The following is a 15,759-nucleotide window of genomic DNA, read 5'->3' as shown; positions in this document are numbered from 1 at the left end:
TTCTGTCTGTGTTTCATTTGATTTTGAGATTAATCTACATAACCTTAGCATTGGTTATATAGGGAAATAAACATTCTAAACTTTTACTAAAGGTGTGGTTATTCATGACTGAAAGGTCATGGTGCATGACAAATACTGACTCCATTGATTATTGATTTATTGATTACTAATGATTGTTGATTATCATGTATTGATTAATGATTATGTACTGGAGCTATTGTAAGAAGTTCTTAATTGCGAGTCACCCTCTCGGGTCCCCTTGTAAGTTTAATTATTAAGGTCTGACGCGCTAACAGCCTTGAGCTTGCCCCTCAGCAGTGACGGGCTCTGGGGCAGTGCCAGATGATGAACTGCGCATAACTACCTCCGGAGGATCTTGAATGTTAGATTGATCGGGCGTAATGTCCTCTGAGGCTGAGGTTTTCATGCCCTTACTATGGTTGGGCTGCTATGCAAGGGAACGTGTAGCTTTTTTTTGGGTGGTGTATAATGAACATTGGCTATAGCAACCCTTGCCTTGCTAGAGTTGGTGTCTTGTGAAGCTTGTTGCATTGTTTCCTCAGTCCTTTGCGGGCCAGTTTGCTCAGCTTTGCCATAGTTGGGCTACTTGAAAGGAGTTCTGTTGCCATAGGCTTTGGGGGTGGATGTGAGGGCTCAATAGCAGTGTTGAGTAAGTCCTCTTTTCTGGTAAGTCGGTGGGTGTTTAGCTCAGGGTCTTTTTCCGCAGAGTTATTAGTGGCCTTGTATGTGCCTTGTAATGCTTCTCTGTTTAGCTGGAGTGAGGCTGCAGGATGAGCAGTATTTTGCAGTCACTCCCCCTTGCTACAAAGTTATGTGAGCAGTATTGTAACCTCATGTACTGTAGTAAGGCTTTGATAGCTTGTGGCAGGCTGGACAGTTTGTTCAGAATTGGGGAGCGTGGGCAAGGCCTCTGGGACTTTTGTAGGGCTCCTGACAGTACTGCTGCTTATTGTGCATGCTTAATCAAGCTGTTTAACGTTTCAAGCTTACTGTAAATGCCTGTGATAAGGGCAGCAAGAGAATTTAGGGCCCGATTTATACTTTTTTAGTGCCGCATTTGTGTCATTTTGTGAGGCAAAAGTGGCACAAACTTACAAAATATAATTGAATTTTGTAAGTTTGCGTCGCTTTTGCATAAAAGAACGACCCAAATACAGCACTAATAAAGTATAAATCAGGCACTTAGAGTGTCCACTTGAGTGCCTAGTTTGTCTGAGTGTAAGGAGGTGGCATCTACCATTCCTTGTATGGAGGATCACATGTCAGTGTTTTGTGGAGACAGAGAAGTAAGTGTTTCAGCAGTTATGGGCAGGTAGTGATCCAAAATTGTGTCTCTGCTTTGGGCCAACAGCTCCTGTTCAGGTTCCTTGAAGAGTATCAAGGAGTATAAAGGTGTGCTTGGAGGGTTGGGATGCATGAAAGTATGGATAGTCTGCCTCTTAAGTGGCTCACATTGCTGTTCTGGATTAGGACCAGCTGAGTCTGGCGGGGACTGGCCGTTCACTGGGCTGGATGGCACTGCTCCATCCGAGTGCATTGCAAGGTTACAGCTTTGACTAAACCCTACACTTGTTAGCATTGTATCTGTAACAGGAGGACCAAAAGTGTCTGCCAGGTGCCTTCAGTGTAACCTGTGTGCTGGGACATGATGGATTTTGATCAAATACTGTTATTGCTGCTGATTTCCTTTTTTATCTGGAGGGGAGACCGAAGATGGATGCACCTGGACATGGACCTGGACTTGGAGTGGGCATTTGTGCCTCTGCAGCGGGTGCTCCCTTCTGAGATGACCTCTCAAAAGGAACGTGATTCTCTTTGGTTGCTAAAGTTGACATTTTGTGGAAGAAATTTGTGTTTTGTTTTGCGGGAGCTGTCAGGAGGCAGACCTTTGTGCTAGCCAGTAAGGTGGAGAAGGTGGGGTGTGAGATTAATTCCAGATCAGTCACTTTGGATCTTCCCACATTTATTGTCAGTGGCATGGCCTTCCTGACTTCATCCTTGCCTTTTGATATGCTTTACTCTTGTGGCTAGTGCTGTGGAAAAGGCGATTGCTTGGACAGTTGCTAGGCTGCGCTTTGCCAGTGGAGATTCTTTTCTTGTTGCCTGATTGCCTTGCCACTTGGTGAGCGCTGGACAACCCTTAGCCCAAAGAAAGAAAGAAAGAAGTAAGCTCCTTTCCAAGGGGGAGAAGCCTGGGGCTTAGCCTGGGAGAAGCCTGGATGAGTTACACACTGACTGCCACCGGCTGGCAAACTGAGCACAAAAAACAGTTGTGTGCCCCTCTTGCATAAGGAGAATAGAGAGAATAAGCACTCCCCCTGCCACAAATTTTTGCCTATATAGTCTGGGGGGGGGGAGTCATGAAGGGCCAGCCTTTTATGGTGTTGTCAGGGAGCTGAGGCTGCCAGCACCTGTAGGCTCACAGATAGCTCACAAAAGGCTTGTATAATAGGTGAAAAAAAAGAGGAGGGTAGCGGAAGCAACTACCTGGAGGTTGGCCTGCTAGTTTGTTCATATGCAGGCAGTGTAGGACTTTCAGGACTTGCTGGAGGGAGTAGGAGACAGGTCTAAGGGAGGTGTGTGCTGCAAGCTGCACCGAGTCCTAGCTCGACTGACTCCTACCGGGGATTTCGAGCTACAAAAGAGTACACCTATACTTGCCAGAAGCGCTGTGCTGCTGTGTGCTCTCCTTCCTTCTGAGAAGATTCTGGGCACCTCTGACTACAGCTCCTTTCTCCTTATCCCACTGCTTTCTCTCCTCTCGCCTTCCTGGAGTATGCCGCCGCTCTCAATCGCATGGCAGCAGCGGCATGAATGGCCCAACAGCAAGCTTGACTGGCTGCTCTTCCTAGTCTTGCTATTCTGAGGGGCGGACTGAGTACCAGGAAAATCAGGAAGCGAGTGGCAGGTGGTGGGTAGCAGGATAGGGGTGGGGCTATTGAGCACTCCCCTTAGCTTTTCAGGCTTTCTGGTCATCCCAGGCATCCTGCAGCTGCTCCAAACTGGTCTTAATAACAGCCGCAACCACTCGTCACTGCTGTGGTGTTGTGTGGTGTTTACTATTATCGCGCTGCGTATTGCGTGTGGCTAAATAAAAAAGGCACGCCAGACTTTAGTTGTAACACTGGTCAGTGGGGGGAGTTCTTTACACACGGCAACCTCTCGTTTCCTTTGTCTACACCCACTGACCTGGCTTTATTTATACATTCTCTCATGTGATGAACAGGGCCATTCCACTATTCTCGTACATGAGGGGAGGCATGCTGACCTCCACTCTAGCTGGACACTAAACAATGGTAGTGCCCGTGACCAGTTCACCACTGACACGATGCTACAACTGCCTGCTCGTCCTGCTGCCTGCCACACCGTACAGAAGAGCCACAATTGGTCTTGGTTTACACATCCTCCTAAAATGATTGAACTTTTCAAGAATACTTTTAAAACAAGTTGGCAATCTGTGGAATTTTGAAATAGTTTCCAATTGTAAGGATGAATAACATGTTAATCTACCACTTGGAGATGAAGAGAGGTGGTGTGACATTTCCTAAAAAAAAAAAAAGATACTTAAAAGCAAAAGAAGACTTTCCAAGAAACCAGTGTAAATAAAAAACTGTAACTTCATGAAAATATTTCACGCAATTGCTAGAGCAATGTTTCTGAGATCTAGTAAATGTATGTTAACTCTTTTGTCAGAAAAGTTATTTGTAATGTTTTAATATGAAGGAAAGATGTTTTGTATGAAGGCGAGTGCTGTCTTTGCCTGGGAATGTTTGCTTTGCATGAGGTTGGATGGTGATGATATGATATATAAAGAGCATGTCAAGCCGAATATTGACGAAGGAAATGGCAATGAGGAAGTTGGAATAGGACGTGACATTACAGTTTGATTTGGCATCCTTGGAATAGGGGAACCTGGTTTGAGTCTCAGCATCCTGTGAATCTGGGCAAATCAATTAGGGTCTGAATTAGATCTTGGCGGTAACAGACAAGCAGTCACTTTTCAGGTGGAAAACCCGTCTGCTGCCTTGGCAGTCTGCCTGCCATTTTTAGATGTTGGCAGTTCCATAGGCGATAGCAAGCCTAAGTCTTGCCGACTCTGCCAAGTATTCTCATCCATGTTGACGGCCCCACAGGAAATAGTGGCTGAAGTCAGGGCCCCATCCACCTTTACCACCTCAGGGCTTACCTCCAGGCCAACTTCACATCTGAGTTGGCGGATTGGGGGAGAAATGGGGTAAAATCTTACCATTTGTCCCCATTCCACATCCGTTTTTGATTGGACACAACTGGACAACACCTTCTGTTGCTGCTGCCACTGGACCACAGAGAAAACACAACTCCCATGTCGTCGGATTGGAAGGTAGGGAACCCACATTGCCGGTATATGTTGTGTGGAAACTGCATTTGAGTTAGGGACCACTGCAGTCATATATGTGTCACAGTCATTTTTTTAAATTACTGTGCCATGCATATGTCTGGGAAACGATTGTCAGACATGGATGGGGACACACTGGTACATCACATGTATCATGCATATACACAACTGTCATTTTGGTGTCAATATTCATTGCCAAATGAATGCTGGCACCAAAATGACAGTACAATCACATTTGTCCACTGTGTTCATATGTGCACATTACAAGCGGACCTGTACCTCTCATGTTGTGCTTCCAGTTGTCTATGTGAGTCAGTACATGTATGTGTGTGTGAAATGCAATGCAATTGGCTGGTTCAGGTGGAAGGAGCTGGAGTGGGTAATGTGGTTGTATCAGTATGTGTACCACTTGCATTTAGGTGTGATGTTGTGCATGTTGTGTTGTGTGTTGTGTTACCTCATGCAACATTCAGGTGAGTGTTGTTGTGTGACAGGGGTTGTGATGTGTGTAGTTGTGACTTTGTGTGAGTGTGTGTAGATGAGTGTGTAGTTGTGTTGATTGTTATGGTTGTTTTGTGTGTGAGTGCAGGGTTAGTAGTGTGTGTATGTTGTGCCATGGGTCTACATCAATGTGTGCTTGCAGCATGTACATGTACATGTTGTTTTGTGGTGGAATGGCAATGGATGTAATTGTGTATGTGGTGTGTTGTGCAGGGGGATACATGTGGCCAAGATACAGTGTGTGTGTGTGTGTGTGTTCCATAGCCACTGCCTTTGTCCGATGTCCCATTGGGTCCAGAGATTACCTCCATCTGTCAGCAATCCGTCGGCAGTACACCGCTTGTAGGACTCTAACATCTAAATATGGTCAGTGGGAACTTGCCATTCTGACGGCTAGGAAGAACACTCTGTCATGGCAGTGTGCGGCTCAGCCTCAAAATGTTTTAATATGGCGGGTAGAAAACCGTTGAATTTACAGTGTTCTCGGGTCCTCCACAATGGCGGATTGGGGGTAAGACCACCAAGATCTAAATCAGGCCCAAAATCTCCCTGTCTCTCAAAAAATGAATGTGATGTTGTATGTGCAACTGTGGCTCATTGTTAGAAATTGGGTCTCAAGTTGGCAGAGGCATTGTACCCTGTCCAAGTAGGGACCATAATCCTACTTAGGGTAAGTCAGTTACACTTCCTAAACTAACCTGTGCCCACCCTCTGGTAGCTTGGCATACAGAAGGCAGGCTTAACCTTAAAGGCAATGTGTGATGTATTTCTGCAACACTTGAACTACAGTAACACAGGGAAAAGACCGGTAAAAATACTCCACACCAGTTTAGAAAAATAGGAAATATTTATCTGATTAGATTTAGACCGAAACGACAAAAATCCAATTACACTTTCATAGGTTATTACGGTTGAAGCATAGTATTGAAAATCACAGGGTTTATAAAGATGATGATGCTCCCTTCCAGGGAGTTACAGTAAGTTCTCTTTAGAGGAGTACTAGGAAAGCTCTGGCAATTACAGATCCAATGCTGTCTTGTGACCGGAATGGTTTGCATGGAATCTCAGCTTCCCCGGCCCCTCGAGATTGAAAGTCAATGTGGGGCAGAGACACATAACAGGGCAGCCCAGAGCTGTGGCGCGGGATCTCGTTGGGTATGCACGAACAGAGGCTGAGCAGTCAGTCCGCTCATCTCTCTCACAGTACCTTGTTGGTGTCTGGACTGCCATGAAGATGCCCTCAGACGTGGCAGCAGGACCATTACAGCATGGCTTTGCCGAATGCTGGGAAGCACTTGACACATGCTGGGCTGGTAGATAAAGAAGTGCTACACTAGCTGGCTTGGTAAAAGAAGAAGCACTACACGCACTGGCTTGGTAAACTAAGAAGCACTCCACAAGGACTGACTCAGCAAATGATAACCTGACAGGAAGACAGGATTGTCACCGCATGAGATCCTCATGGGCAGAGCAATGAGGTTGCCAGCGGTGCCTGCAAATGCACTTGGCAACTTTACCGACGATATGATGTTGGATTACTGGAAGGGCCTGGCTGATGTAGTCCACTCTTTTTCTCAGCAGGTGGAGGCCAACACACTGCCACCGATCCATGACCCAGGACACAACCTGAGTGTTGGGGACTGGGTTGTCATCTGAAAGCACGTGATGAAGACATGTTTAGAGCCTTGTTGAAAGGGACCCCAGTAAGTGGTCCTGACGACTACTATAGCTATGAAGTGTGCTGTAATTCCAAACTGGATTCACGCAAGCCACACAAAGAAAGTGGCATGTCCACTGGATCATAAAGAATTGTTGTTGAGACTACCAACAACAGTGAGACAAATCTCAGGCCGGATGGAGAACAAAGAGAAACTGAGACCGGATCTAAGCTTGTTGAGGACGGTTCAGTTAATCCTGTGAAAGACAAGGAGGAAGCCTCCAGGAGGGTATCGGGGAGCCTATTTCAACTGAAGCAGCAGGAGAGCCTAGTCAGAGGAGGGCTTTCCCAGAAGCAGACGATCTCGAGATTAAACAGAGCAATTGCCAGACCCAGGAGGGGAAGGAGTTGAGGTGGATCAAATTCAAGGTGATCCGACTCCTCCTGAACCGGTTGCAGGGCCGTCAAGAGAAAACAGAACTAGGAAAAGGTTCAAGTTCAATCCTGAAGAGAATACGGACAAAAGGTCCACTGAAAGGAAATAAGTGGCCGGAATTGCAAGTGGAGAGAGGGAAAGAGGTGGTTGTCGAACCAACAATCGAGGAGGAAATAGATACCACAAGAAAAGAAGATCTAGGTGAAGGAGAGCTGAATGGTGATTGAAAATTGAAGAGAAAGAGAATAGCAGGTCGAAGATAGGCAGGCCCTGAATGGGCGTATGCAACTACTAACAAATGGCAGCAATAGATTTTGGGGGTGATTCCTACCCTGGCGGTCGGTGATAAAGCGGCGGCCAACCATCCAACAGGCAGGCGGTAAAAAAAAAAGAATTCTGACCCTGGCGGGAACCGCCAACACAGCCCGCCACTTTAACACTCCGACCGCCACGGCGGGACAGACAAACAGCGCGGTGGTCACCGCCAACAGGCAGGCGGCAGACAATGTACTGCCCACCCTATCACAACTCACCAATCCGCCACCTTTTCCGGGGCGGGAGCCCCGCCGATAAAAACACGGCGGAAACAGACTACGAACGGGAAAACGCTCACCTCTATACACTCCACGAGGACGGAGGACAGCATGGAACCCGAATTAAACATCCTACCAGCTATTGTCTACCTGCTCATCTACCACGAGTACGAACTCCGGCGCAGAAGACAACGGTGAGTACTGCACCTACGACACAGGGGAGGGGGGAGGACGAAAGGTTACGGGCACACACATACGCCCCCCCCCCCCAACTAGCAACACACCAATGCAGAGCAACAACTGAGTGACCCCCCCCAAACCCCCATGAAAAATGCAAAGACATAATAAAAATGTCAATTTAAATTTATGTATAAATTAGGTTCATTGAAGTCATGGAAAATTATCGATATGAAATATCAAAGCAAAAATAATGAACAGTGCGAAAGCCATGTACATAGTCAATAAGTCCTGCTCAGTTTGTCAAATATCCACAGTCCGTGGGCCAATGTCTATCAAACACATGGGCAAAGCCCACACAGGAGACCTGAGTCTGTTGGAGAGAACACTGCTGGGGCATCAGATGACAAAACTACAGGCACCTCAGGGGGAAGGGAAGGGGGGGCACCTCAGCCACATGAGTCCACGACGCCAGAACCACGAAGGGGCCACCATGCCCACTGTGCCATCCTGGGGAGTGCAAAGCCACAGTCTCTCAAGTCTCTACAGTGGGTGGGTTGCCCACTGTGCCATCCTGGGGAGTGCAAAGCCACAGTCTCTCAAGTCTCTACAGTGGGTGGCTTGCCCACTGTGCCATCCTGGGGAGTGCAAAGCCACAGTCTCTCAAGTCTCTACAGTGGGTGGATTGCCCACTGTGCCATCCTGGGGAGTGCAAAGCCACAGTCCATCAGGTGGATTACAGACTCCACTGGTTATGGAGGAGGCAGGGTGCCCAGAGTGCAGCGTGAACAGTAGCTCGACACAGAACCGGCACTGTCAAAATTGACAGGAAGGGCCCAGCGGAGCGGTGGTTGAGACGGCGGGGCCCAGCGGAGCGGTGCTTGAGACGGCGGGGCCCAGCGGAGCGGTGCTTGACAGGAAGTGCCCAGCGGAGCGGTGCTTGACAGGAAGGGCCCAGCGGAGCGGTGCTTGACAGGAAGGGCCCAGCGGAGCGGTGCTTGACAGGAAGGGCCCAGTGGAGCGGTGCTTGAGACGGCGGGGCCCAGCGGAGCGGTGCTTGACAGGAAGTGCCCAGCGGAGCGGTGCTTGACAGGAAGGGCCCAGCGGAACGGTGCTTGAGACGGCGGGGCCCAGCGGAGCGGTGCTTGACAGGAAGGGCCCAGCGGAGTGGTGCTTGAGACGGCGGGGCCCTGTTCAGCGGTGCCTTTCTTCACGGCGGGGCCCTGTTCAGCTGTGACTTTCTGCACGGCCGGGCCCTGTTCAGCGGTGCCTTTCTTCACCGCGGGCCCTGTTCAGCGGTGCCTTTCTTCACGGCGGGGCCCTGTTTAGTGGTGCCTTTCGTCACGGCGGGGCCCTGTTCAGCGGTGCCTTTCTTCACGGCGGGGCCCTGTTCAGCGGTGCCTTTCTTCACAGCAGGGCCCTGTTCAGCGGTGCCTTTCTTCACGGCGGGGCCCTGTTTAGTGGTGCCTTTCGTCACGGCGGGGCCCTGTTCAGCGGTGCCTTTCTTCACGGCGGGGCCCTGTTCAGCGGTGCCTTTCTTCACGGCGGGCCCTGTTCAGCGGTGCCTGTCTTGTCTATCAAGGGAGCCAGACCTGGCCAGGTCTCCCTGCTTAGTCGCCCTCCGACCGTGCAGTTGCTGGACCCTCCTGTGACGGAGTCCTGGGCCCGTGGGTGTGCTCGGTCACACCCGGGATGGGGCTTGTGGGGCCCTCCTGGTCCGCGCCCCTGCTGGCTGACTTCTCCGCCCTGCTGCCCTTGCCCTCCTTCGATGAGGCTCTCTGGCCCTTGCCTCCCCTTGATGTTGTGGCAGGTGACGGGCCACGACTTTGCTCCTTGGGGGCAGCCGTGTCAGTCTTCTCGCGGCGGCCCTTGGTTTTACGGGTTCTCTTTCCAGGGGGGGGGGGCTGGCTGTACCCTTGCTGCTGGCCGATGTATCTGTGCTGGGAAAGGGTGGACTCCAAAACCCGTGCACAATGGTCAGACTTGATGCAGGGCTGGTGGTGGCTGAGGTGCTCTTCGGACTCTTACCAGATGGAGGGGGTGGGCCAGGTGGTGCAAAGAGGTTAACTTTGGAGAGGAAAAGTTTTTTAGGAGCAATGGGAAGGGTAGGTGCAGTGGGTATGAGAGTGGAGGAAGAGGATGTGGTTGTAGGAGAGTCAAGTGTGCTGTCTTTGGGTGCAGGTGCTTGTGACATAGGCTGTCGTGAGGTGGTTGGCTGTTGGGTGGGTGGCTGCCTGCGTTTGTGTGTTTTGGAAGAGGGGGTGACAGACACAGTGGGAGAGGACACAGGGGACGTGTAAATGGCAGTGGGGGTGGTGACTGCACGTGTGCGGACTGTACTGGAGGGTGTGGTGGTGATGGAAGTACTGGCTGATGGTGGTGTGCATGCAGGTGTGAGTGGAGACGTCACAGGGACGGAGGAGGGAGACGAGGAGGAGGGGGACACAGAGGTGGTAGTGACTGTTGCCATGTCTGCATCTGGATGTTGCTTGGGTGAATGCTTGTGGGATCTGTGGTGCTTATGTCTGGATGAGCTGCCCTTGGGTGTTGAGGTGTGTGCAGGCTGGTCTGATGGTGTGGATGGGATAGGCAGAGGAACAGGAGACTGGGAGAGGGTGGAGGCAGTTAGAAGAGGGAGGCTGGAAACAGGGACAATGGCTGCCGTCAGTGCTGAGGCCAGAGCATTGAACGATCGTTGATGGGCAGCCTGACCTGAATGAATGCCCTCCAGGTATGCATTGCTACGATGCACCTCCTTCTCTACCCCCTGGATGGCATTCAAAAGGGTAGACTGCCCAACAATGATGGTCTGTAGGAGGTCAATGACCTCCTCACTGAGGGCAGCAGGGGTAACTGGGGCAGGGCCTGAGGTGCCTGGGGCGAAGGAGATGCCCGCCTTCTTGGGCGAGCGGGCACGGAGCGAAGGCTGAGGGGCTGCTGGGAGGGCAGAGCTGGTGCGCTGGGTGGCGGCTGTACCTGTTGAGGCGGGGGGCACGGATGTTGCCGCCACCGCTAGGGAGCTCCCTTCCGAGGACGTGTCAGTGTCGCTGATGTCTGCACGGGTCCCCGTTGTGGAGCTCCCCTCGCCCTCTGTATCACTGGTGACCTCGGTGTCTGTTGCATGGCCCACCGGGGCCTTGTGAGTTGCAGCTCCCTCGTGCTCCGATGCCAATTCTCCTCCGCCTGATGATGCTAATGCACACATGCACAAGAAGATAAAGAAAAAGGGTTGGGGGAGAAATAAAGACAGGTTGAGTGCATGCATTGTCAACACCGTTGTCGGAGAGGACAGAAACAGTAGCCTCCAGCACTACGCCGCGCAATCGGGGTACACTACTCAGTACTTGTGACTAGGCCTACAGGTCTATGGACAACAAAGGCACAAATGGGTGATGCTGGACCATGGAAAGCTGTACTTGGCACCCTACAGAGGTGGGGGGCGGGGGCACAGGGCCATGCCTAAAGGAGGGGACTACACTACAGAAAGCACCCTGGCCTAATGTCACCCACAGCCCTCCTCCCCCACCCAGACACCTCCACTGCGCGTAGAGATAGCAGAATGTGCTGGTACTCACCCCCTTGTGTCTGCTGTGATGTCCTCACGTGCCCATCCAAATCGGGGTAGGCCACCGCCAGGATCTGGGACATCAGGGGGGTCAAGGTTCGACTGGCCATCCCCAGCAGTGACTCGCGGTCTTCCTGGTCCCGCGGCGGATGTCCTCCCACCTCTTTCGGCAGTGGGTGCCCCGTCTGTTGTGGACCACCAGGGCCCGGACTTCCTTGGCGATGGCACGCCAAATGTCGACTTTCGATGGGCGCTGACCTATTTGACATGTACAGGGTGGGAAAGGAAATATCATCATTTTTCTGCATGTTAGATGTGATTGCCCCCCCCTCCCCAACCTTGCCATGTGGCACATGCTCTCATCTGTCGTGCCTTGTACTCGTCATTCGCTCCCCACCCCACCATCTTACATCCACCATACATAACCCAGGTATAGCCCATTCAACGTGCACCCAGTGTACTTACCTGTTGGTCTGGAGGACCGTAGAGTAGCGCATACTGGGGCAGGACCCCATCCACAAGTTTCTCCAACTCTTCTGAAGTGAAGGCAGGGGCCCTTTCCCCAGTCGCAGAAGCCATTGTCTCTTCCAGACCGACGTCACAGCAGCACTTGCAGTATAGGTCCTCTTCTGTGGATGATCAGGTCTCCAGTGATTAAGGTGATAGAAAATGGCGGTCACGCCCGCGGCGGTGCGTACCGCGGCGGTGCGTACCGCGACCGCCGGCGCACATCGTCATTGGCTCCTGAAACCCATAGGGTTCAATGTTAACCAATGCGGCTTCGCACCGCGGTCTTCGACCGCCTACCGCCACGGTGTGCCACGCCAGCGCGTTGACCTCACATCCCACTGTCACACTTCTCAGGTCAGGCAGCTGCCATTTCAAGGGCCCATGTGGCATAATTTCTACTGCGTCACACAGGCCTAGGCCTTGCATTGCCACTCATACAAGCCTTTCAATGCATAGCGATTCGTGTACTGTGCAAGCTGTGTGAACTAACCTTGGGTTGCTTGACTCTGTACTCCATGTTGTTCTTCCTAGGCACCGTCCGCTGGGACTTGCGAGGAGAAGGATGAATCCTCCCGTGTACAGACCGCTGGTGGACCTGTCGACAATGGAAGAACGACATGTAATACTTCGATACCGACTTGACCGAGCCACTATACATGAACTGTGTGCCCAGCTGGAGCCAGACCTGATGTCCCCCATCCGCCAACCCACAGGGATTCCCCCTCTGGTGCAGGTTCTGTCAGTACTCCATTTTTTGGCAAGTGGGTCTTTTCAGACAACAGTGGCCATGTCATCAGGGATGTCTCAGCCTATGTTTTCTAAGGTTTTGTCCAGAGTGTTGTCTGCCCTGATGAAATACTTGCGGAGCTACATTGTTTTCCCTGAGGAGGGTGATTTGGCCACTGTGAAGGGTGATTTCTATGCCCTTGGACATATCCCCAACATCATTGGTGCCATTGATGGGACCCATGTGGCTTTAGTACCCCCAAAAGACAATGAGCAGGTGTACAGAAATAGAAAAAATTACCATTCGATGAATGTCCAGGTGGTCTGTTTGGCTGACCAGTACATCTCCCATGTAAATGCCAAGTTCCCTGGGTCAGTGCATGACGCGTATGTCATGTGAAATAGCAGCATCCCTTATGTGATGGAACAGCTACAGAGACACCGTGTGTGGCTAATAGGTGACTCTGGTTGCCCCAACCTGTCTTGGCTATTGACCCCAGTGAGGAATCCCAGGACAAGGGCAGAGTAACGGTACAATGAGGCCCATGGGCGAACTAGGAGGATTATTGAACGGACCTTCGGGGTCCTGAAGGCCAGGTTTAGGTGCCTGCATATGACAGGTGGATCCCTAATGTACTCACCAAAGAAGGTGTGCCATATCATAGTGGCCTGTTGTATGCTTCACAATCTTGCATTGCGACGCCAGGTGCTTTTCCTGCAGGAGGATGGTCCAGATGGTGGTGTTGTGGCAGCTGTGGATCCTGTGGAGAGTGAAGAGGAGGAAGACCACGGGGACGACACGGACAACAGGGACACAGTTATACAACAGTATTTTCAGTAGCACACAGGTAAGAATCACCCACGCCATTTAACATTTACTTCTGGCCTCCTGCATCTATACTTTCAGTGTTTCCCCCCAGTTCCTTTTAACTGATTTGTGAATTTCCCTTCCCTTTTCAGAGCTGTATGACCCACTGCGTGACTTCTGCTTTGTTTGCCCATGGACTAAAGCTTATTGACATTGGTATGTTGTCATCACAATGTAACTGAACATTATTGCACCGTTATGTGTAATACATTTGTTAAGAATACAACCAGACTCCTGATTTTTGAAGTGCAATTGGTGATTTATTTTAAGTGCTACATATAGGTCCATGATAGTAAAACGGTGATGGGTGGGGGTGGAGTAATGTCCATGGCAGAGTCCAGTTCTCAGTCTCACAGGTGCATTGTCCATATGCCTGTGGGAGGATGGAGCAGGGGCAATTTAAGGTTGGACAGGGTGACAATGTGGGACAGTGGGATGACATCAGGGGGTATCTTATGCTGGCGGGGGTCTTGGCATCCTACTCTGTCTTCTTGTGTGATCTCAGGTTCCGCTTGCGGGGTGGTTGATCTTCAGCAGGAGGTGGGGTTCTGGTGGCCTGTCGTTGTGTGGGGGCCTCCTGTCCACTAGCGCCGGCGGAGGTGGTAGGCTGTTCGTGGTCCTGGCTAGTGACAGGGGCCCTTTGTGGTGCCACATGGTCCCGCAATGTGGTGACTATCTGGTTGAGGGCCAGGACGATGGTCCCCATTGCGGAAACGATGTTCCTGAGTTCGTCTCTGTACCCCATGTACCGTTCCTCCTGCTGTGCCTGGATCTCCTAGAACCTGGCCAGTACCGTCACCATCGTCTCCTGGGAGTGGTGGTATGCTCCCATGATGGTGGTGAGGGCCTCTTGGAGAGTGGGTTCCCTAGGCCTGTCCCCCCCCTGTTGCACAGCAGCCCTCCCAGTTACCCTGTTTCCCCGGGCCTCTGTCCCCTGGACGGTGTGCCCACTACCACTGCCCCCAGGTCCCTGTTGTTGTTGGGGTGGTGGGTCAGCCTGGGTGCCCTGTAGTGGCAGACACACCGCTGATTGACGCGTCCTGGAGACAGAGGCATGGGCCCGCTGGGTGGGAGCTGTGCTGGTATTCCCAGAGGGGGTTGGGTCTGCTGTGGTCTGTGTCTGTGTGTGGGGAACCGACTGTCCAGAGGTCCCCGATGGTCCGGGCTGGTCATCAGGTTCTAGGCCGACAGAGCTGCTGTCATCACTGGGGGCCTGTTCTGTGGGTGGGATGGACAAATCTGGACCCTCCTGGCCGGTGTGTTGGCGTTCGGGCCCTGCAGGGGTAAAAGAGTATGGTTATTGCTTCTGTGTGTGCCATGGCGTGCGATTTGTGGGTGCCCTTGTCCCCCAGTGCTGGCATTCCCTTGTGGGAGGAGTTGTGAGGGTGGTTTGTGGGCGGGGATGGCTATGTGCAGTGGTCATGCTTAGGTGATGGGTGTCCATGGTTTGTGTTGGCATTCAGGGATTGGTGTTGGGTTGGGTGGGTTGTGCTGGTGAGACATTGGCAGGGAGGATGTGTGCTGGGGGGTTGGGGGTGAGGGTGGGGGTGTGGGTTGGCATGCTGGTGGTTGGGGGGGTGAAGGAGTTGAGATTAGACTTACCAGAGTCCATTCCTCCGGCTACTCCAGCGAGGCCGTCAGGATGCAGGATGTTAAAGACCTCTTGCTCCCATGCTGTGAATTCGGGTGGAGTGGGTGGGGGCCCGCCGCCAGTCTTCTGCACAGCGATGTTGTGTCTTGACACCATCGAGCGGAGCTTCCCCCGTAGGTCGTTCCAGCGCTTTCGGATGTCTTCACGATTTCTGGGATGCTGTCCCACAGCGTTGACCCTGTCGACGATCCTTTGCCATAGCTCCGCCTTCCTGGCTATTGTGGTGTGCTGCACCTGTGTGCCGAAGAGTTGGGGCTCTACCCTAATTATTTCCTCCACCATGACCCTGAGTTCTTGGTCCAAGAACCTGGGGTGTCTTTGGGGTGCCATGGGGTGGTGTGGATGAGGTGTGGGGTGCTGTTTGTGGTGATGTGAGTGGTGGTGTGTGGTGATGTGTGCGTAGATGTGGTGTGGGTGATGATGTAGGGTTCCTGTGTGTGTTGTGGTTTGCGTTGCCTGTGCTCTCTCTCTGTGTATTGCGCCTTCTCTCAGAATTTCTGGTTGTAGGGGTTTGTGAGTGATGTGGGTGTGTGTTTTATATGGTGATGGGTGTGTGGGAGTGTTGTGTGTATGTGTATCAGGTGTGTGTATTTTGAATTGTCCAATGTGGCTGTGTTTTGTATGGGTGTGTGTATTTTGAGCGCGGCGGTGTGTACCGCCAATGGAATACCGCGGTTGAAAGACCGCCGCGTGGATTCGTGGGTCATAATGGCATGGGCGTGTTTGTGTTGGCGTGACG

Source organism: Pleurodeles waltl, chromosome 1_2 (genome assembly GCF_031143425.1).
Source record: "Pleurodeles waltl isolate 20211129_DDA chromosome 1_2, aPleWal1.hap1.20221129, whole genome shotgun sequence".
Classification (NCBI taxonomy): domain Eukaryota; kingdom Metazoa; phylum Chordata; class Amphibia; order Caudata; family Salamandridae; genus Pleurodeles; species Pleurodeles waltl.
Note: the sequence above shows the minus strand (reverse complement) of the source record.